Below are 25,463 nucleotides of genomic sequence, written 5' to 3' on the forward strand. Positions count from 1 at the left end.
TAGCCTTGAGGTAGGCAAATGAAGGTGTATTGCTGGGTTTGCCAGCTGAAAGCAAATTGCTTCTGATGGTCCATCAAAATAAGTATGGAGAAAAAGGCATTAGCTAGATAAATCGCTGCATACAAGGTACCAGGAGATGTATTAATTTACTCAAACAATGAAACTACATCTGGCATAGCAGCTGCCATTGGAGTCACCATCCGATGTATTGGTGGTGATATTTTGCCTGTTTGTATTGTCATCTCATACCATGGATTAGCAGTGCCCTCTCTACTACTAGAAGCAGAGTCATTAGCATCTTTAAGACTAACCATACTTGAGAACCCATTTAGAAAACTCATCCTTACAGTTTTGTTTCTCTAGAACCACTCTTGATATCAAATGTCTTAGGTTGGGTTCTCTAGAGAAGCAAAACTAGTAGAGAACATAAATATATACAGTGAGAGATTTATATCAAGGAAATGGCTCACATGGTTATAGAGGCTGGAATATTCCAGGTCCATGGATCAGGACAGAGGCTTCTCCTGACTCATGTAACCAGAGAAGCTGGCAAATCCAAGATTGGCGGATCAGAGAACAGCGTTCTTGTTCACAGGCTGTGAACATCAATGAATCCCAAGATTAGCAGACAAGACTCCAGGTAAGTTGCTAGCTCAAGTCCCTAGAACAGGAGGTGAGATGAACAGAAACCAGCTGCGGCATCCAGAGCAAGCAAAAGCCCACAAGCCTTGCCAGGATGTCCACTTATATTTAATGTAGGTCACATGCCCAAGGAAACTCCCTTACAATTCACTGGCTACTCACTGCAGATCCCATAATGGAGGTGATCACATTATATCAGTCTCATTATGGAAGTTATCACAACATCATAGGCCTGCCAAACCACTGAGAATCATGGCTGAGCCAAGTTGACACACAACCTTAGCCATCACACACACTGTCTTAGTTATCTAGTGCTGCCATAAGAGAAATACCACAAGTGGATGGCTTTAACAAAGATAAATTTATTTCCTCACAGGAAAGTAGGCTAAAAGTCCAAATTCAAGGCATCAGCTCCAGGGGAAGGCTTTCTCTCTCTGTTGGCCCTGAAAGAAGGTCCTTGTCCTCAAACTTCCCATGGTGGAGGAGCTTCTCAGACACACAGACCCTGGGTCCAAACGATGCACTCTGCTCTTGGTGCTGATTTCTTAGTGGTGTGAAGTCCCCCCCTCTTCTGCTTGCTCCTACCTTTTATACATCAAGAGATTGCCTCCAGATAAAATTCAGTCCTGTAGGTTGAGTCCTGCCTCACTAACACAACTGCCACCCATCCTCCCTCATTAACATCATAAAGGCAAGATTTATAACATATAGGAAAATCACACAATATTGGGAATCAGGGCCAGCCCAATTGATACACAAATTTTTTGGGGGGGAGGGATATGATTCAATCCATGACACATACCCTCCAGCGTAACAGCAACATTTAAGCCACCACAGTACAAAAAATTGACAGACAGGTGGTGGATGTCTATTGGAATATAGAAAAATACAAACACAACATATCATGACATATACATTATTATTTACACTTTTATATACACTACATTGATTCTAAAATCTATATGCATGCATGCATACCTACTCCATACTGAACGGCTATCTCATTATCCAAAGTTTTGCATTTACATCAATAGTAAAAAATCCACTCTCGAACTATTTTGACAATTAATGATGGATGCCTGGCAATAATGAACACCGAGGTATGAGGAGTAACACTGACTGTGATGATTGGGGTTATGTGTCACCTTGGTTGGTCTGTGAATTTCAATGCTTTGCAGTTTTGTAATGATGTAATTTGGTAGTTATGCAATGATGTAATTTGGTGGTTATATAATGATGTGATCATCCTCCATTGTGTGTTCTGTTGTGGTCATACTTCATTTTTGCATAAAGACCATTTTCACATAATGACCTGGTATTTGGAACTTAACCATGTCGATAAGTGAGGAGTGTGTGTGTGTGTGTGTGTGTGTGTAAACCAAACCAAACCTGTTGCCATCAAATTGATTCTGTCTCTTAGTGGTGCTATATGATAGAATAGAACTGCCTCATAGGGTTTCCAATGAACAGCTGGTGGATTTGAACTGCCCACATTTTGGTTAGCCACCTGAGCTCTTAACCGCTGTGAAAAAAGGGTCATATACATATGTATTATATATGTATTCTACAAGAGCCAAAATACTACCTTGAGTATGTCTCACCTGCATTTAGAGACCATCTCAAGAATAAAATTGACACATTGAACACTAATGTCTGAAGACTAGGTGAGTTGTGGGCTGACACCAAGGACATCATACATGAAAAAAGCAAAAGGTCCTTAAAAAGACTGAAAATAAAGGAAAGACTAAAACAGATGTTAGAAGAGACTCTGAAGTTGCTCTTGAACATAGAGTAGCTAAAGAAAATGGAATAAGCGATGAAGTAAGTAAAAGAGCAGAACAGAAGATTTCAAAGGGCAGCTAGAGAAGACAAAGCATTATAATGAAATGTGCAAAGACCTGGTGTTACAAAAGCAAAAGGGAAGAACAAGCTCGTCATTTCTCAAGCTGAAATAACTGAAGAAAAAATTCAAGCCTCGAGTTGCGATATTGAAGGATTATATGGGCAAAATACTGAATGATGCAGGAAGCATCAAAAGAAGATGGAAGGAAAACACGGGTTTGCTGTACCAAAAAGAATTGGCCAATGTTTGATCATTTCAGGAGGCAGTGTAAGATCAAGAACCAATGGTACTGAAAGAAGAAGTTCCAAGCTCCACTGAAGGCATTGACAAGAAGCAAGGCCCCAGGAATTGATTGAATACCAATTGAGGTGTTTCAGAAAGCATGCAGCCCTAGAAGTGCTCACTTGTCTATGCCAAGAAATTTGGAAGACTGCCACCTGGCCAACTGACTGGAAGATATCTATATTTATGCCCATTCCAAAGAAGGTGATCCAACAGAAGGTGGAAACCATTGAACAATATCATACACAACTAAAATTTTGTTGAGGATAATTTTTAAAAGTTTACAGCAGTGTATCATCAGAGAACTGCCAAAAATTCAAGCAAGATTCAGAAGAGAACTTGGAACGAGGGATATTATTTCTGATGTCAGATGAATTTTGCCCAAAAGCAGAGAATATCAGGAAGATTTTTACCTGTGTTTCATAGAATATGCAAAGGCATTCAGCTGTGTGGATCATAATAAATTATGAATAAAATTGCAAAAAATTACATTCCAGGACACTTAATTGTGCTCAGGCAGAATCTGTACATAGATCAAGAGGCAGTTATTGGAACAGAACAAGAGAATAGTGCATGGTTTAAAATTGGGAAACAGGTGCTTCAGGGTTGTATACTTTCATCATGCTTATTCAATCTGTATGCTAAGCAAATAATCCAAGAAGCTGGACCATATGAAGAATGTGGCATCAGGATTGGAGGAAGGCTTGTTAACAACCTGTGATATGCAGATGACATAACTTTGCTTGCTAAAAGTGAAAAAAAAAAGTGAAGAGGACTCAAAACACTTACTGATGAAATTCAGACATTACAACCTTCAGTGTGGATTACACCTCAGCATAAAGAAAACAAAAATCCTTACAACTGGACCAATAACTCCTTCGTGATAAACAGAGAAACTGTTGAAGTTGTCAAGGATTTCATTTTACTTGGATCCATAATCAACATCAATGGAAGCACTCGTCAAGAAATCAAATGACGTATTACATTAGGCAAGTCTGCTTCAAAAGACTTCTTTTAAGTGTTAGAAAGTAAAGATGTCACTTTAAGGACTAAGGTGCCACTGACCCAAGCCATGATATTTTCAATCCTCTCATATGCACGTGAAAGATGGACAATGAATAAGGAAGACTGAAGAAGAAATGATGCCTCTGAACTACGGTGTCGGCAAAGAATAGTGCATGTACCATGGACTGCCAGAAGAATGACCATATCTGTCCTCAAAGAAGTACAGCCTGCATGGTTCTTAGAAGCAAAGATGGCGAAACTACACCTCACATACTTCAGACATGTTATCAGGAGGGACCAGTCCTTGGAAAAGGACATCATGCTTGGTGGGGGGTCAGCTTAAGAGGAAAGCCCTCAAGGAGATGGATTGACACAGTGGCTATAAAAATGGGCTCAAACATAGCAATAACTGTGAGAATGGCACAGGACCAGACAGTGTGTCCTTCTGTTATACATAGGGTTCCTGTAAGTCGGAACTGAGTTGAGGGCACCTAATAAGTACAACAACATGGTAGATTGAGTAAATGCATTATAGCTCGTTCACACAACAGAGAGTATGTTACAATATTGTCAAAATGAAAGCACCAAGAAAAAAAAATTTTCTTACATTATCATCGAAAAGTTAATGCCTTTTGAATAATGTTATTAAAACCCTGCTCCAAAAGTACCATAGTTTTACAAAAATAATATACTTCTACTGTTATTTGCCAACCATGCCCTCTCCCAGAACCGTATTGTCATTAAGTGCTCTATGCTATTTTTTTACAGCAATATGTAAAAAAAAAAAAAATGGCATAGTGGTGCTTATGAAAATACCTTGGCGGGGGAGGTGGTACTTTTTGCAAAGATGTGTAGAAGGCACACATTATTTGCATAAAAATACTGAACTTATGTTTAGAGAAACACAAACATTTACTATATTTCTATTTTTTTTTAATTTTTACACTTTTGATATGTGTAAAGTGAACATGCCTAGTTTTGTATTAATAGAAAATAAGGAAAAGAATTAAAGTATATAATACACCATAGTCAACAGAACTTTAACAATCAAAGAAATAGGAACAAAGATTTAAAGACAAAAAATTTTGTCCTCTCATGTATATGCTTCCCCAGCTTGCATAAGCGAAGCATAAGTTCATCATTTGGCTGATGATTAATTGAGTGTTTAACTTCAGGCCGACAGAGGGATGTTGGAGCCTGTTCACGTACAGAAATAGCTCTCTCCGCGTGTAGACATTCCTTGCACACACTGTAGAACTTATGTGATCAGCATCTCCCCCTTCCTCTATCTCTTTTTTTCCTGAAATAATGACTCTATTTAACTGTGGAACCTTCTTTCCCTCATATCGAAAGTCATTCACAAAAGCAGTTGGTACCGATTGTATCGCTAGTATTTGAACTGGCAGCAGCGATGTGATCTGAGAGCAGGCCCTTCTTCTCGACCTTTGATGTGCTGTTCGAAGATAAGTTAAATCCGAGCTCCCTGGCATCAGGTTTTAATTTGATATCATGGAAATGAATTGCATACTCAGGGCTAGGACAGATAGTGTCTGTCTATTACCAATCTTGTGAAGTGGTTGAAGGCAGTGCTTAAGTCAAATGATCAGGAAAAGAAAATTACAACTTATCAGTTTCATTATGTAGCTGGCAATTTGCCTCATTCATAAAAAAAGTGTTTAGGAAGTTTCTGATTGGAGATCAGGGATGTATTGCCTTTGACAATAGATTCTATTCCCATGTGTAGTCTGGGAGAGCAGTGGTTAACAGCATATGGGAACTGTTTCTCCTGCGGCTAATAGGAATATTTAGCAGTCTTATAGTTTTGGAAGCTATTAGAAAACAAAGTTTTGAAATCAAAAGAAGGAGCATATGAAATTTTTACAGCACTCAATTCATAAATATCTTAGACTGTATATGTATGTGTGTATATATATTATAATATTACATACATATAAATGTATATGTACATATAAGTATATATACACGCATATAAATATATATGCATAATTTAAAAAATATGTCACAGTATTTTAAAAATATTAAGAAACCTTGGAAATGGAGATTCAAAATTGACTCATCTTCAACAGCCGCGCAAAGCTCTGTTTTAGGAAAAATCAAGAGCATATGTTCCATAATTCACCTCTAATTTGTGCTGAATTGCTTCAGTAAAGCCACTTATATCAGTATTGTTAATCTTAATGGTTACAAGTGACCCACGTTTTAATAATTCAGACCAGCGGCTGAGTACAAATCGCCCTTTCTAATTAAGAGTGTTTGACCACAAGAGGGAGTTCCTTGCCAACTGTTTAGGTATCCTCAACAGCTATCAAGACCTGGGCTTACAAACAAAAATACCTTCAGATATATTTAGTTCCTTCAGTGTTTTTAGGCTGAGAAAATGATGACAACCTAAATTTAAGCCTTTATGAATTTCAAGAAGAAAATATAATTTGCACTATGAAATTCTCAAGCTAACATACCAATCATTTTTTGGAAACGAAAGGATATGCTGTGTTTTTGAAACTGGCTTCCAAATTTGCACCTGCAAAATTGCAGTGGACCAGTCTGTGCACAAAACCCACACTGACACGCTGAGGAGGCTTTAAGGGCATAGATTATGCTACTGCAGGCCAATTCAATTTGCTTGAGTAAAGATAGCTTTGTCTACAAAATTTGATGCCCACATTATGGTGAATTTGGTAGTCTCAATCAATACAGTTAAGGATATGGAAGGTGACTTTCAAACTACCAAATTAAATTAACAGCTTTAAAGAAAAAAAAAGTTAATGTTCACTAGTGGATTCCTTGGAATTCCAATTAAGGCCTTTTTCCTCATGACCAGCTGCATAATATAGCCAATATCTCAATCATATATTAGAAAGAAAAAAAAAAATCCTACCTCATCACAATTTGATTTAAAATTATATGTAATTCAGAAGCATCCTCATAAAATATACACTTAGACAATTTTGAAAGAGTATCAGGAGCATAATTAGGAAACGTGATTAGTTTTGCAAAATGGTCTGTGCTTTTTTTAAAAAACTTAAGGCAAAAGGGTAGAATTGTTTTATGAATTGTGAACGATTCCCCAGGAATATGATTTCTGTGGTGATTATTCCCAAAGTGTTACATCATGACATCCAGAAGTTACACTCAGAAACCTCCTTCCTCGTTTTTGATTAGAGCAAGAATTGAGTCCGTGTCAAAGCACATGGGCATTTAGAGAGAGACGCTCTTGCAGTACATATTGAGATAATTAATAGGTATAACAGTAGTAAAATGCAGTCATTTTGGAAAAACTTATTTGGAGAAAATGACTGCAGCTTACATGTGCTCCTGGTGTGCCTTTTTGGTGCTGGGTATAAATACGGGCTATAAAAAAAAAATAGGAGAAGAAAATACCAGTAATTCTTTTAGCTGTTCCCTCCTCCCTCCATGGTTCTTAGGATTGTATTATTTTAAACCATTTTTGACACGTTTGACCACATGAAGTTATACGTTTTTAAGAGCTGTTCTTTTTACAGAAACTTGAACCAACAAGGAAGGAAACCAGACTTCTTTGGTGACCCACGTTGCACTGCAGCTCACTGAAAGGAATCCCCCCACCTGTAAGGGGCACAAATACAGTGAGGAGTAAAAGGCCAGTCCGTATGTACATCTTTCCCAAGTAGGAATTCAAGCCGAAAAAAATACAGGATAAATCACAAACCCTACGAAAACACGTACACACGCTAAATTATAGGCAGAAACATGTTTGAAATGAAGACTTTTTGTCCATATAAAGATAAAGTCATATCTTTCCTTTAATTCTCAAACCACAATCAAGATGACATTAACCTGGAGAAATGGAGAGTTTATCCCATTTTTTAATTTTTTTCCTGCAAATGTTTATAGGATATACTGTGCTATACTCTGTGGAGTAGGAAGGTAGGCAATTTGCCTCTGCCCTCCTTCCCTCTTTTCCTTCCTTTCTCCCTCCTTTTCTCCTTCCCTTCCTCCTTTCCTTTCTCTTTCTTCTTTTGTTCTTTCTTCCCTTCTCTCATTCAAATAATAACATATTGCCCATTCCACATGGATTTATCCTTTATTGGTTTCAATAACTTTCTCCGTTATTTTTGATTCCTTGGCACACAGGCCTTTCTCTCTCTTGCTTTCTCTGTCACTCCTCCACACACAAACAATACGTTAGGCTTCTTTTGATTCTTTTGAGTTAAGAATAGTGAAATCCTCAAGGGATGTATTGAAAATATGCCCAGCACCAAAACTTAGTGAAAACATCTGGATGTTTTGGTCTCCGTAAAGTAAAAGGTCCAGATGTTCGAAAATACGCTTACTGCATGATGCGTGTGTGCGTGTGTGTGCATGTGTGAGTGTGTAAAATCTGCTTTACTGTTTGGTGTCATGAAGACGAAGACTTGATCTTCATACATTATCATTATGAAACATAATAATTCCTCAAACTGACTTCATAAATTTAGAATACATTTGCATTGAATATTTTATCTGGTAGGTCCTTTAAATTATCAATGTATCTGCGGTGTAATGGATTGCTTTTGGTGTGGCCTTTCTAGTCATGGTCTTGTAAATTCCACCCAGGTGATTGGGCAGGACTGTGTGATAGGGTAATTGTGGCCCACCAAGGGGATTGATCAGTTTTGCCATCCTGCTGGGCTTGAAATGAACCATCCCAGAGGCGCGAAAGAGAAGAGCCCACCACCACCAAGGAAAGAGAGACCCACAGGAGATGGCACGATGAAAACCCAGCCAACAGAGAGAAAAAGGTGAGTCCCTTCATGTAGAGACAGAGGGCCAGGGATAAGGCTACACCAGACACGTGAGTTTGGGACTTGTCAGCCTCCGCAACTGCGTAAGCCATCTTCTTCACACAGTTAGTGACTTTCGTGAGAGTTGCAGTGTGTTAGGGAACTGGAGGGAGAGTATTGAGGAGAGAGGGAATAGTTGATGTTAAAGATGACGGAGTGGTACAGCAGCTTGGAAAAGTTACACATTTGGGACATCTATAACCTCTGCCTCATAGGAACCAGCTTTGTGCTGATTCTTATAAAAGAAATTAATATCCATATTAGGATGTGAATTAAAGAATTATGCCAATCATCTGGAAGAGAGCTTAGATATCAAAAAGTCCAATTCCCAAATTTAACAAAGTAGGCTTTCGAGAGCCAGAGAGGCTCAGAGTGACTTTTTTCCGAGAGCCATTTGCCAGCTTTTTCAGAATGAGGCCTAACTCACAAATTTTTAACTTTTTAGTCATAGGTCCTGCTTTTATATCATAGCAAGCAGCATCCTTTCGTAGTAGTACAAAGACCAAAAAGGAGAAGTATATTAGCCGTAATACCTGCACTAAGAACTTCGTGTTTATACAAAACTTTCAGAAAGAATCATGTTCTGTTATTTCTGGAAATGTCTCAGTTTTTTTACATTCCCGATCAATTACAATTATTATTGGTGCTACTGATATTAGTAAATTTCAATTATGCAAAACTCATTTACATATGAGCATAATAAAGACATTCCTTGAACAATGGGAATCCCCTAATAAGAATAGCATACAACTTCCTAACAGTGTGTTCCAAGTCAGGTCAGGTGGATCAGTTTTTTAAGACCCAAAGTATCTTGGATAAATTCCAATAAGCCATTAAAAAAAAAAGGTGGTTTAAGATATGCCAACGTATCCACATGCCGCCACTGGACTGAGGGCTTCATTTAATACTGCAAAAAGCTATCTTTAATAGCTCTTGGGTGCTCAGCAGGATGAGCAAGCCTGGGATTAGAGATAATGATACTTGTTGGAACGGCAGGGAGGCCGAAGAGAAAGCGATCGACCTCCCTTGGCTTTAAAAAACATATTGGGAAGAAACTTACATTAAGGAGAACATAATACTAGCTGGTGATACACCTGATAATCCAAATATTTCTTCTTACTTCTAAGTTTGTCTGAGACAGCTATTTCAAATTTAAATATAGTATTGAAATACTGAGACTACTATTGAAGTCAGAGGTCACGTTGTATATAGGCCCCTTCTTTTTTTTCCATTCTGTTATCTTCATTCTATTTCAATTCTTATCATCTTAGTGAATGTTGGTGTATTGATACTATTCCCTAAGTGATTGTCCTGCCCCCAGTACCTGTCCAAACTAGTCCATATAGTCTAGGGAAGCCAGACTTCCTAATGGACTCACTAATGGACTGTTGGATTGTGTTATTTTCTTCTTCTGAAACTTACAGACTATTCATTTCATATTCAATAGAAAACCAATTTCATATACTGGTATTTGAGGTCTCCTTTTTTTTTTTTTTCTAGAAGCCATCAGCTTCTTCTTCTTTTTTTTTGTTTTTAACTAACAGTGCTCCCGTGTGAAATGTTCCTTAAACTACTGTGTCCTTTCAGGCTCTTGAACCACAGAGATCATCTCCCTAATTCAGGAAAGCTCACACTTTGCATTTGGAAATCTAACCACCATTCAAAGCCCTCATCAGTTACCACATATTCAATAAGCCTTTGCCCACATTGTTATGAAGGGATCTCTTACTGCTTATCTCTTGATAGGAGTTAATGGATACAGATTCCTGTGGACAAGTGTTACATGCCTCATCACACTGCACTTCCTTTATGGCATACAAACCCAAACCAAACCAGTTACTGTTGAGCCAGCTCTGACTCATGGTGATCCCATGTGTTGCAGAGTGGAACTATGCTCCATAGGGTTTTTCAGGCTTTCTGAAACAGATAGCCAGGTCTTTCTTTACAGGTGCCTCTGGGAGGGTTTGAACCACCAAATTTTAAGTTGATAGCCCAGAGGTTAGTAGCTCAACACTTAACCATTTGGTTAAGGGACTCTCAATATAGCATAAATCTCATGGCCGTCGAGTGGATTGACTCATAGTGACCCTATAGGACAGAGTAAAATGGCTCCATAGGGTTTCCAAGTTGCAGCTGGTGAATTTGAATGGTTAGCCTTTTGGTTAGCAGCTATGGAGTGCTGTAGCTCTTAACCACTGCACCACCAGGGATCCTATCCAACTTTATCTTGCAAAACTGCTTATTTGCTACATAATAGGCTCTAATAAGTTACATGTGAATTGAGGAATTGAATTATTCAATGTTTGAATAAAGAAGTAGTCTAGGTGAACATGTATATTAACAAAAACAAATTCACTGTTAGATTTATAGTCATTTTCGTAACATATTTGTTACTTGCTGAACTGTATACCTTCTGCTTATCCGTCCAGTGGCCAAGGGTGAACACCACAAAAAGATCATAGAAATGGAAAAATAGAGGTCCTAGGATATATTCCCCTGCTCTTTCTCTGGAATGTTACCTTGGGACAGTTTTTTCTTTTGGCCAAAGGTCACAGCTACTGTCAGGAGTGCCTCTCCTTAAGTTGTCTCTTTCCAGATTCCAGTAACTGTCCTTTCCCCTTGGCCCAAGGCCTATGTGTAATACTGGGGCCCCACTGTTGCCAATCCCGAGCAGCTGCAGTATGTCTTGTGGTTTCCCTCCATCCCACTTAAGCCGTTATAAATAGTTCCTTTAGTAAACTTTTTTCAAATTTTCCCATTTGATAGTGTTGTCTGTTTCCCAATAGGATCCTGACTGATACATCTACAAATGTGCATGCATTTTTGGCTTATATACATTGCATATCTACAAAATCTCGGTAGCCATAGGGACTTACATAAACTAACAGATGACTGTCTTTTACCTAAGAAAATTGCAGAAACAATCTTAATTGGTTCACTCATCAATAACTCTATTGAAGGTGTGAGCATTAGCTCAGTTTCTATTTTTAGCCATTACTATGTAACAAAGAACACAAATATACACATATCTGCCCTTCTTTCCAGAATATAAAGCTACTGAAAGTGAGCACAGCCTATGCACAGCCACCTCTCAGCAACCAATATCTAGATAAAGTCAACAGACCAGTTGTTCTAATTCATAATTGTGAGTCATAATTGCATCTTAGATTAAAAAAAAAGATACCATTGTAGACCTTAAGCTGCTTGCCAATCTTTCTGAATGCTGAAGTAATTTGTCATTCATCTGTAAGAAGAAAACACTGATGCTAAAGTTTTTCTTTAATATGTACACACTACTTGTTTCTTGTTTGCGGCTAAAGAGATATTATGTTACTATGCAAAGCATAGTTTTTCAAGGACTAGTCTGATAAAAATGCTATTAATAAATATTTATTTGAAATGAATTTTTGGGGGGAAGTTTGTTGTCACGGATTGAATTGTGTTCCCCAGAAATATGTGTTAGTTTTGCTAAGCCATGTTTTCCAGTATTGTGTGGTTGTCCTCCATTTTGTGATCTAATACAACTATCCTCCATTTTGTGATGTGTTATAAATCCTAACCTCTATATGTAAATGAGTCAGGATGAGTGTGGCCTGTAACTTGAGTCACTGCCTTACAAGAAAGGGTGACTCAGGGCAAGCCCTTACTCAAGTTACACCCTTGCTTGAGTCTCATGGTTTATCTTATAAGAAATAAAAAGAGAGCAAGCAGAGGGGAGAGGGACATCACCACCACCAAGAAAGAAAAGCTGGGAGTGGAATGCATCCTTTGGATCCAGGTTCCTGCACTGAGACCCTGCTAGATGTGGGAAAATTGATGCCAAGGCACATGGAGATCTCTAAGGAACAACAGGCCCACAGATGTTGAAAGGAGACAAGGATCTTTCCCCAGAGCTGACAGAGAAAGCATTCCGTTAGAGCTGGCACCCTGAATTTAGACTTCTAGCCTCCCAAGCTGTGAGAGAATAGATTTATGTTTGTAAAAGCCATCCGCTTGTGGTGTTTCTGTTGCAGCAGCACTAACTAACTGTTTGTCAAGAACGAAAATTGACAAATTACATAGTATTAGTCTACTTGTGGGAGACCACACAAAATCAACAAAAATAAAAAAGCCATTTTTTTTTTACCTTAAACTTAAAAAGGAAGATATTTTTGCAAACTCAATCCCAAAGAATTGTATTTTAAAAAAAGGGATATCATTTCTTTGTTAGTGCATTTAAAAGTTTTTCCCCAGTTAAAATATGGCTGAACCAATTTTAACCCAATTTTGTGATTAAAAATTGCTCCCCTTCTGTGAACTTCTAGTAATGTTTCCTCCAAAAGAAGATTATTACAACCAAATTATAAACCCCTAAAAAAGAGGGGGGACATTATAAATGGAAACACCCACACAGCCTTAAGTACAATATAGCAGTGCAAACAGCATTGCTCTAATGACAGTAATCCTGCTTGCCTTAGCCTTATTCATGCAAATGACAATTTAGTACAGATGTGGCACACATTTGCATGGCTAATGGCTTCATTTTTTTGTCCTTTTCTACTCCTCTATAGTATGATCAGCTGTTATGCTTAACATTACAAATTCTATGTGCTGTTCCTAACATTAGTGGAAACATAAGGCTGGTAGTTTCCTTGTCAGTGATTTAACTAAAACATGCATATGCACAAAAATGCAGGAGGTGTAGGAGGAGGGATGAGGGTGGAAAGAGGTGGCTAATGCCTGGCCAAGGCTTTCTGCTTAGAAGAGATTCTCTTTCAAGGATAACTTTGGAATAGGATCAGTTTTTAATATCTAAGTAACCTCAATAGTTTCCTTCTGTTTCAACTACATATTCCACATGTAAGTTCAACTCACATAATAGTTTTCCCGCTTGATTTATGTGTGCACCTCTCCCCAGTCCATTTGCAAATATGCATCTTAATTCATGGAGAGAACATTTCCATTCATTGGAAGATTTGATGACAATGAGTATGCAAAATATTGAGAAGTCACTGTATGAGGGTAACCAACCTACGCATAGAATTTTACTCATGCTATTTAATATCTTACTGGTAAAATTGCCAGTGGAAAACAGTCAGCTCAATATTAAGTTAAGAAGCAGATGTACTCCTGGCCAAGAAAGGTAGTGTGATATTGCACTCAAGACATATATGAACCTAGGAAGAGAGAAAAACAGAGAGAGAGAGAGAGAGAGAAAGAGTGCTAAACTCTATTCCAAGGTGAGCAAAACTAAGGTAAATTTTTTTTTGCATGACACTCCAATAAAATGTATTGATTACTTAATTTTAAGGAATTTTAAGAGATTTTTTCACTTTTTTAAAAATCTGGAAAGAACATTTCAAATGTGATATTTTCCTCATGAACGTCCTAAATTTCAAAATTTTATAAAATATTGGGACCTTACTCTCAACAAAAGGAGTCTGGTTTTCAGTTCAACATATTATTTTCTCCATTCTTTGCTCTTTATTTGCTTTTCTTTCTCCTTCTCATAGACTCCCACCGCCCTCACCCAATTACATATTCTGCCATTTCCCACTGTCCAAAGATGTCCTTTCTTGCAAACCTTCAAAGTGCATTACCCAACGAAATTCGAGTACCACAAGTGTCTATTAGGTATATTCCTATGTGCCAGGATTTATGCTATAACAAGAGATTTTAAATATCCTATAGAGACTTATAAATATAGTCATGACATGATGATATCAGTACTTGAGAAAGCACTTCACAGCAGTATGGATTGAAATGGGGGAAACACTGGGGCAGAGAGAATTTTAACAGAGCTAAATGCAAGTGGTACACGTTGAGGGGTGTAACTATGGCAATTTCTGTGCAAATGGGGAAAAGAGCATTGATTCTTGACATGCTAAAGGGTAAAATGAAAAGGAATTAGTGACCAGCTTGATATGTGAAACGAGGGGAAACAGATACTTCATGGATAATTGGGGTTTCTAGCTTAAGTGTGTGTATAGACATACTCAGAAACCAAGGTATAGAATGTGGGGAAAGTAAGCAAGTCCAGAAAGGGATTAAGAATGCAAATTAAGAATTTAGGGGTATGATTTAGATAGGTAACATCAATTTTGAGTCAAAAGCATCATCATGAAGCCTGAAGCAAAGAGATAAATGAAGTAATCTAGGGAGAGAGTATAGTGTCAGAATAAAACAAAGTATAAGAGCATCAAGTATGGGATCACTTATGGGGAGACAGAATGCAAAGAAATAGGAATTGGTGAAGGAAAATAAAATGTGGTAAAAACAAGTAAATAAAAAAAGTAAGAGAACCCACAGAGTATCATATAGAAAGCAAGCCTAATGTAGTAGACAGCCTTGTTTTTTCAGCATCCTCTGGCAACCTCGTATACACTTCGTTCAGACAGCCTTTGCCTAAACATAGTCACCGGTTGGGAAAGTGTGACTGGTTAAAGAAGGGGCACATTGTTAACCTCGTCAAAGAAATCCAAGAACTATTGTGAATAATGAGCTTTCTTTCCACTACAGAGCTAATGTTTTAGCTGATAATTTATGGGAGTCACCTTTTCATGACTTAGGGATAGTTTGGCTGAGAATAAGCCATAAGATATCAGAACTGAGAGGTTCAGAGACATATTCCTGATGTCATTGTTTGACTAAATACCTGAAGCTAGAGTTATTCCTGCATTTATCATTTAAGTGAAAATTTCTCTCTCTCTCTTTTTTTTTTTCCTGATAGTTTGAGTTTTTTTTTTTTATACTTTCAATGAAAAGTGTAAGTATGCCTGACCAGCATATTGAGACCTAAATGAAACAGTTCAAGAAGGAGGATTTGATTACCTGTGCCAAATGCTTCAGGAAAGATTAAATGTGTTAAGATCTTGGAAGAGATTAGAAATATTACAAGTATTCATGTCATTTGTTGGTATGTGTTTCCTTTCACTGATACATACTTTTTATCTAGATGTATATAATCAAATGTAAAGTGCTTTACCTACCTGTGGTGAATATTATAGTAATAATTAAATTCTAAAGAGTATGAAATGTTTTACATAGCTGAGTAGTATACAGTTAAAACTTAATTTCTGTTTGGAGTAAACAACAACAAATATTTAAAGGTAATATAACATATGGGTTTGCTGTGAATTAAAATTGGATGGGTTTGTATTTGCTCTTTTTTTTTTCTCATACTTTCTACTTATATGGAGACTTGAAGGCTGTACAATGATTTTATGATATTGTTAAATTTTATCACATTTCTCAAAGAAGAAATCTGTTAGATGTACAATCTGTTAGATGTTGTTAACTATTTCTCTTCCAATTTAAACATGACAAAGGAGAGGCTCAGGAACTCTGAGTTTATTTGCTCACATGATTGGAACATAGTAGATAAATATTCTTCTCCCCACTCCCTCCCACCAACTTACCATGCACAACACACTTTTCTCCAGATTTCTATTCTGTTGACTATTAAACTTTCAGATAATTGAGAAATTAAGGCTATTACCTGCCAAGTGTCAGATATCCTCAAGAGTCCATATATTTGGAAAAGGTCATATTTTAGCCTGAACTTTTTTTTTTTTTTTCAGATCAGTGGATGGTTAGCAACATGTAGATCAAACTAATATGGTTTTGTTTGTTTATCTGTTTGTTTTCTGTGTTTATTTAGTTGTTTCACCTTGGGAAACAAAAACTTCTATGTGAAGATAAGGTAAGTGGGAGCAAAAATTTCTATCTTTTATCTTAAAGAAAAAAAGTGCCCTTGTCTTAGTCATCTAGTGCTGCTGTAACAGAAATACCACAAGTGGGTGGCTTTAACAAAGAGAAGTTTATTCTCTCACAGTTGGGTAGGCTACAAGCCCAAATTCAGGGTGTCAGCTCCAGGGGAAGGCTTTCTCTCTCTGTTGGCTCTGGAGGAAGTTCCTTGTGACACTCTTTGGGAGCTTCTCAGATGCAGGGACCCCAGGTCCAAAGGACACGCTCTGCTCCCAGTGCTGCTTTCTTGGTGGTATGAGGTCCCCATGTCTCTCTGCTCACTTCTCTCTTTTATATCTCAAAAGAGATTGGCGTAAGACACTACCTAACCTTGTAGACCTCATCAGTATAATTGCCACTAATCCATCTTATTTCATCATAGTGATAGGATTTACATTTAGGGAAATCACATCAGAAGATAAAATTGTAGACAATCATACAGTCATACAAGGGACTCATAACCTAGCCAAGTGGACAGATATTTTGGGGAGACACAATTCAATCCATTACAGCCCTCAATTAGAGTGATTTTTGTGATGATTTCAAGTTAAAGTATATGAGAAAAACCTTGGCCATCAACTTCAGTGAATTGCTTACTTTTTATATAGACTATTGGTTTATTGGCATAACCAGGAATTCATGGGCAAAATTGTACCTGTAGTCATTTTGTGCTTTTCAAAAATATCCTAGAACTCTTATTCTCCAGAATTACACTGCAAGATTGAGCTCCAGAGAGATACAGAATTTAGAAGTCAGTTACAACAAAATGGACTTCTCATATGCTGCATGTCTTCCTCATTTACACAGCTTCAAGTCCAATCTTGCTTGAGAGTATATGATGGATGGAGGCTAAAATCAGATATGGAATGCTGGCTGCAATGGAATACAAACACATAATTTTTAATTTCTCAGTGTCTGTAGTTCAGGAAAGCACATAGGAAGAAGCTGAAGTAAATATTGCATGAGCCAATCCATAGTATCCACTACACATGCAAAGCATTAAAAATAGTGCTTGGCAAAAGTAATTTCAATAACTATTTAAAACCTCTTGTTTGTCATTTTATTATTGCTCTTATTGTTGCTGTTTTTATTTGCATTACATTTTTAGACATTTAAATCCATCCTTTTCACACTCGGACAGATAGACGACTTAGGATAACGAGGGATAAGTTTATGCCCACTTAAATGCATAGGCAAAAACCACATTAATAAATATCTAAGTTACTCTTTATATTAACAGAAAATTTTAAAACCAAAAAAAGTAAGATGGATCCTTTTTTTTCCCTGAGCTTTGTAGATCGAAAATATTAAAATTTTCAAAGGCTGGTTAGAGGATATTTGCTTTCTGTTTAAATTCATCCAAAATGGAATTGTAAATCATCCAAAGGAATTTCTCAGAATTTACCTTTTTCAAAAGCTTATAATTCCTTTCAACTCTCATTCTCTTTATTTTTTTCTATTATTTTCTACTTCTCCTTTCTAAGTTTTCTGCACTCAAAGTCCTCACCTTATTTCCTTTTCCGCTTCACCTTGCCCTTCATCATTTCCTTGTTTTTTGCTTCTCTACCCTGTCTATATTTGTATTACATTGACATTTGAGCAGCATCCCTCTACTTTTGTAACATTTTCACAACCACAGTTAAATTGTTTGAGATATTTAATCACATGCCTAACTTTTAATAACATGCTGTAAATTGATGTATTGATTTGTCTATTTCCAGAGATGGAATGCATAATTTAACCCTGTTTTTGGCAATGATAGGAACAGATTCCTAGCCAATAGAATTCAATCACAGAGGAAGGTGATGTGGTTCCTGGTTTCTCTTGCCACTTGTGTGTATTTCTAATACCTAAAGTGTTTTCACAATACATGAATTCCCAACAGTGCCTTGGAAAGTTTCATCACAGTAGATACTTTATTCTTATCCATTAGAATTCAGTTCCTGATTGTTCATTTTTACTCCTACTATTTATGATGAAATTTCTGTGGATATTCAGAAATTAATATGATAATCAAAAAACAGGCAGACAAATGACTAACAAAGGACATGGCATTTAAAAATTGAGGAAAGAAAAAAAAAAAGAGCTCCAAATGAACATCTTACAACTCAGAATGATTCAGATTTCATGATGTACAGAATGAATATGAGTCATGATAACGCATGGAAAGACCAAAAATGTTGTGTTAGTTATGCTAATATACAGTAAATTGTACTACTGTCTGTGAGTGTAATAAAAAGAATTAAAAAGCATAGTACTATCTCTCTGTAAGACCTATCTACAACCAATATACAACATAGAGACAGACAGCAATTTATCTAGCCATGGGAAATTATAGACAACGTCTATTCCAAACAATGAGATATGCCATACACGTAGTTTTTACAAATAAGTTCCTATACAGCTCTTAAAATATCTTTTTATATATTTAACCAATTTGATAGGCATCTTTGTAGAATATATTATCCTTACCTTTCCAAACTAGTGACTTTGAAGGCATTTAATCCTTTATTGATAACCTGGTGTCATTGTTTTGAAGATTTGTCATTAACCATGTAAGGCTTAATGTAGTAACAACACAAATCCATTTCAGTTTTTGTGTGTCTAAATTTCCTTCTTTAATATTAAGTTTCCACTTTTACTTTACTTTACATGACCCTTTGGTTCTACTCCTAATGTGCTCCAGACTAGAAAATCAGATCAGTATCCACCTCAAGTCTTACATGATAGTCAATAAATTCCAAAGGGTGGTTCTAATAAATTTCATATTTAATATGCAACTTTTGTTTATAGTCTCATTGTAAGGTCTTTCTCAGACACCCAGGAAACTAATTCTAAATTCAGAGAAGGTTCCTAATCTCTTGTAATATTAAAATATTAAGGAAATACAAATACTAATTGAGCCATGAAAAGCAGAAAGGTAAGTGAGCAGTAAGAAAGACAGTTTAAATAGTTTTAGGAAGAAGTTTACTGCAGCTGAGCACGCATAAATCAAGACATTGCAGACTTGAGATTCATTTTAGGTGTGTTAAACAATATCCAATAATATTGTAAATCCCAGAAAAGTTGGCTTTTGAACAGTGACAGACACCTAGAATATGTACAAATATCTGAAAGGAGCTGAGCAAAGATGTTTTCAAAGAAAACACCGTTTTTACTTGTTTAGATGAACATAATTGCATAGTTCATTGGGAGACCTGGTGGTGCAGTGGTTAAGAGCTTGGCTGCTAACCAAAAGGTGAGTGGTTTGAATCTATCAGCCTCTTCTTTGAAACCTGTAAGGCAGTTCTACTCTGCCCTATCGACTCAATCTGAGTTAGAATAGGCTCAACCGCAGTGAGTTTGGTTTGGTACAATTCAGTGATTAAGTGCGTAGACTTTGGAGTCAAGAGTTCTAGGTTTAAATCTAAGTTCTACCACTTACAAGCTTGACCGAATTACTTAACCTCGACGTACCTCAGTTCCCTCATCAACAGCTGGGGGGAAATAGTGTCATTCTCTTACAAAGCTTCTGTGAGGACTGACATAAGATAGTTAATGTGAAGTATTTAGAACCATGTCTGATGTTCAGCACTCAACAGGTTTTGTTATTAAACCACAGAGAAAATTAAAGAAGAACAATCAATAATTAAATTCTTTTTTGCTACCTATTATTTTTCTGCAAATGGCAAAGGTTTCTGATTTATATGTGCTATGAACTTATTTAAAAATCCTATGAGGCTTCTGAAGTGTGTATGTGCATGTAAATCTTGGCACATTTCTGAACACAATTTATAGAGAGTCAAAGAGAATTTGAGATTCACTAATCTTTGTTAAATTGCTTTTCTAAAGTGGCAAAAGTTGGTAGCATCTTTTCCAAAGGGGACTTTTTTCACACTAACTAATTAAGTGAATGAGCTTTTAGTTTTAATTAAGTGCAGTGTTTGTATATATACAAGTGTGTTTATATACTCAGAGGCAATAAGGGTGAGATTTTAATATAGAAAGGAAGAAATGGCCACTAAGAAAGTTCAAGCCCATTCAATTAAAAATCCTAACCTGCTAGTTTTATGCAATGCAAAGTTAATGGACTGGTTTGAATTCCATAAAGTGGTACTTCTTTTTTTATCGTCTGAAATGGCTCACGGATCTCATATGAACATGCCTAATATTTCTGGAGCATTACCTCTTCAGAGTTATAATCACACTGTGTATCAATAAAGATAAAATACTACAGTAAGTGAAATTTTGCTTTCTAGATGCTTTGGGATTATGTGGCTAATGGCCATCAGGCAGACACTCAGGCAACTCGAACGGGGAGTTTCCTTAGCTCTGACAGCACAGGCAAGATTCCAAGAGTATTCAAAACGAAGAGAACAGAGAGTGGGGTTTAAGGTGGCATATCCATGGTTTTCAGGAGCTCAGGGAGCAAGCCTGGTCAGGGTATTGGCCAAGAGCAAGTAAAAGAAAAAGGCATACATTAAATGACAGGGAAGTGCATAGAACAATTGCATTGCCTTATGTGGCATGATTCTGTGGCATGACTGACAGACCTAAAAAAAGTGAGAACTGACAGTTCTGCCAGCAAAACCAGCTGAGGGGCTTTAAGCAAGTTACTTGAATTGTCTCTGGGCCTCAGTTTTCCCATTTATAGGATAAAGAAGCTCAACAACACTAGTTGAGAGACGTGTCATGTACCACCTGTTGAACTAGGCTAGGGATACTAAGAAACACAATCCATCTCTGGGTTGGGAGGTTTATATTGTATAGAGGCAAACAACCTGTTGGCATTGAGTTGACTGACTCATGGCAACCCCATGTATGTCAGAGTAGAACAGTGCTCCATAGGATTTTCAAAGACTGATTTTTCCAAAATAGATTGCCAGGTCTTTTTTCTGAGGCCTCTGGGTGGACATGACCTGCCAAAATTTTGTTTAGCAGTCAAGCCTGTTAACCATTTGCACCACCCATAGATGCCTCTATAGAGGGAGGCAAGCACCAAACGAGAGCAGTAAGGTGTCAAAAGCGCTGTGATTTTACTTCTACTAATGGGAAGAAACAGGAATAGGAGTGTACACTTTTATTTATGGGTGGAGGCAGAGAAGGAAGACAAATAGATATTTGTTAGGGATAGGCAGGCAGTTGATTTTAGGCAGGGACAACATGCAGGGAATTCTAGAAGCAGCAAGAATTTTAACACAGTGTGGGGAAGGCAGGAATGTAAACACCAGTAAAAAAAAATTCAATTATGAAATCTTTTAAATGCATAGATATTTTGAGGAAAAATGAAACTCATGTTGAGGCAAGTGGTAAATCATCATGACAACCTTTGGACTGGGGAAGAAAAACTGTGTGATCGCAGCACAAACAATTGTAGCAGTGTATCCTCTAATGTGACTCTCCCTCCCATAGATATGAATCAGGCAACTGTCCTGAGCCATGCAGAGTTACTTTTTCTGCAACGCCTTTTCATATAATTGATCTGTTCACAATAATGAGAAAACTGTTTTCATGTAAATATTCGCTTCATTGTCTATGGCTATGATTCTACATCAGGATGAGTTGTACGGCGTCCCCAAAGCACCTATGAACTTTCAAATTTTATGTTTAGAATTGATCTTTTACTAGGTCACTGCTAGAAAATTTATTCAATCCAGATTGATTTTTTAAAAAATCATGGAGCTAGCAAACATGAGCACCCCAATAATACTTGCTTCTGTTTACAAACCAACATATTTACCTTCCAAGTTAAACGTTGGTCCTACAGTGTATTCCAATGATATAGGGGAAAAAAAAATAAGCTTTAAAAAAGCTTAAGTTCATTGGAAATCCTCAGAAAAGCAGGCCAGGATATTGCCCATTCAGTTCTAGTTCAGGTAGCATTGCGTAGCCCTGGCATTAATAAAACCATCTGAATATTTGAACACTCAGAACAGCTGTCTTAAAACTGTGCATAGGACAGAGGTTAGAAAATATGTCCTAAGAATATCTTACATCATATAAAGAAGGAAAGCACCAGATCATTACTTTAGGCAAATTTTATCTTTGTGTTGTAGATACTGATTAAAAGCTTCTAATACAAAGGAAGTATTTGTTGCATTATGAAGTATCACTAAATTTTAAAATTTAAAGGAATTTTACCATGTACTTAGTAAATTCCTTTGAACTAGGTCCAGAGAAATGTAAGACAAGCTCAAGTTCACACAACCCTACACTCCTGACTTTTGGTCCAATGCTTTTTCACAGTGGAAAGTGACTCTTTGTAATGTAACAATGACAGTAATTTCACATTCAAAAATTTGGTGAACTCCTAAGTTGTGGGATCATGTATTAAGCACACCTAATATAAGAAGATTTGTATTTATTCATATGACTAAATGTCAGCAAATTTCATCTTTGCAAAAGGATTTACTGTAAGCTTCTTTTAAACAGTAAACCATTTGTTTATTCAAGATTTTTATTGGTTTATACTATATTCATGGAACTTAGCATTTATTACATAAAATATACCTACTCATAAACTGCGTTTGAGTTATTTGAGTTATTTTTACTCTGAGGGATTAGGAATTTCTTAATGGACAGGTAATGCAGAAAGAAAACTGAATTAAAGCTCTGGTAACTCATGACACTGTGACTATGCTTCAACCAACATGCTATATCATAACAAGTTATTCCATTCTTTATGGTACTTACTTTTAAGCAGGAACATAGGAAAACTTTGGAAAGCTATCACCCAGGTTCTAATATACAGAGGAGCAAGCCTGAGGGGGAACTGGGACGAAAGTGTCTGGTGCTGTTGTTCAGTCAAGGAGAAGGAGACTGAAAAAGAAAATGAAAGAAAAAATCTTTGATGGTCCTTTCCTATCCTGCCTCGTAAAATATTACTGCTGTTTGAAAAAACACGTGACAAAGTTTGAATTTTTTTTATAGAGTGTTTCTTCCAAAATCTTTTCATCACATCCTTAACATCCGGGAAGCTCAACATATCTTAAACATTATTGAAAATACACCATTCTGGATAATGTGCTCACTGTTTCTCTTCTCCATATGCCACTAAGTGCCTGCCACTTGGTAGAAACTTAATACGAAATTTGTTGAATGAATTAGTGAATACATGGTACTTTTCAATGTAGAAAAAATGTTCATATTTCAAAGAGAATTATTAGATTTCCTGATCTTTAAACATTTTATTAGAGAAATAAATTCCTGTGGAGAATTATACTAATCATAACTTTATTATCTTCTGTTTATCACGGATGTTACAGAGTAAACAGAAACCAGGTTATTATTTGCTCAGTAGCCATAGCTACCATGAATTTTTTCATATCAGTACAACCAGTTAGTCAAGAAGTTTCATTGACATATCAAGGAGAGGCTTACCATAAAGCAAGTAATGTGTTGCAATTATATCTTGAATCTGTGTGATTCAAACAAATACACACTCAAAAGCTTATGTTGTGATATTAATATCTAGTTAAGCTGCAAACTATATAGTCCAAGATTACATAGATCATTCTCTTATCAAAGAAGCATCTATGGGACTTGTGTTTCTTTCAAGGAAATAGACATTGTCAATATGATAGAAATATTTCAATAAACATCCAAGTAAATATTTAGTTTCAGTTTCGATAATTTTGAAAATATAGGCAATTTGGCATAGCACAATAGATGAATTTTACTTTTGAAGACTAAATGTCTTTTGATGCCACACTTTTAATAGCCCATGTGTGAAGACAGCAGCATGTAGAAACCATTATCGAAGGAAGATTGTTGGCCAGATCACTTGCATTAGATTTGGAACCTCCTGGCTGGCACAAATGAATAAGCCCTCAACTACTAACCAAAAAGTTGGCGGTTCAAACACACCCAGATGCACCTCAGAAGAAAGGCCTGGAGATCTGCTTTTAAAGATGACAGCCTTGAAAACCCTATGCAAGGCAGTGCTTATGAGGGTAACCATAAGGCAGAATTGATTCGATGGCAAAGTGATTTTGTTTAACTATACTTCAAATATTACAGAGGCTCCTGAGGCCACATTGAAGGATAAATGAATGGCTTTATTTTCGGTAGTAAACTGCAGAAATTAAGGAATAATTTTCTACACTATGTTTATCGATCTCATGAAAGCTATTAATGTCTTTAAAAGGCCTGGCTGCAAAAAGATTGTCAAGTATCATAGTTGACTAAAATTTTTGCTCCTATAGCTCTCTAACCACCACAGCTGAAGTCAATTCATTCATTCTTTTTATTATTCAATAAATATTTACTGAGTATGCAGTATATAAAAGAGCCTCTAACTTGAGGGAGGAGTGACAGAAGTGAAGAAAAAGTGATTTCTCAAGTAACTCAATATTGGTAGCTTAGGAGATTCACTAAACTTAATACTTGGCTCATTTTGACCTTGTACAGAGATTCATATAGATGTAGTCCCCTCTCGTTTCCCATCTCTGAATCAATGTCTTCCCTCCTAATCACTTATCTCTTTTATTCTGAGGATAATTTTGTATCTGTTCTCTTTGAAGTCCTCCTAGTGGCTGAGATTCTGTTTCCGATCCTCAAAATTCATTGTAGGTATTTTCCACACTATTCCTGGTGGCACAGTGGTTAATATGCTAGGCTGATAACCAACAGGTTGGCAGTTTGAACCCACCAGCTGCTCCATGGGAGAAAAATATGGCAGTCTGCTTCCTTAAGGATTTGCAGCCTTGGAAACCCTATGGGACAGCTCTACTCTGACCTTTAGGGTAGGTAAGAGTTGGAATCAGCTAGACATCAGTGGATATCCTATTTTCCATATTAGCATAGTCACCAAAGCCCTCTAAAAAGTGGTTATTACCAGATTCCTTTGACAATCTGTTTCTCTTCCATTCTTGATCTTTGACATATATTTTGTTACTGAAACTCATCAAACTTAAGTGCAAGCCTGCTTCAACTCTAGTTAAGAATGGTATTGTCCTTGTCCCTTTGCTGTAAATTGAAATTCAGTGATACAAATACACAACTAATTTTGCCAGGAGGTAGAATGTTCATATTTGAAACAAGCACTGCCCCAACTGCCAGACTATTAGGTCTTAGAAAAATGGGACCAAGTTGTAGTTAACTCCTGTTTTGCAGTGTTTACTACATAGAGCTTCTTACCAAAGTTAGCAGTTCAAACAACCAGC

The sequence above is a fragment of the Loxodonta africana genome, chromosome 2, assembly GCF_030014295.1.
Source record: "Loxodonta africana isolate mLoxAfr1 chromosome 2, mLoxAfr1.hap2, whole genome shotgun sequence".
Classification (NCBI taxonomy): domain Eukaryota; kingdom Metazoa; phylum Chordata; class Mammalia; order Proboscidea; family Elephantidae; genus Loxodonta; species Loxodonta africana.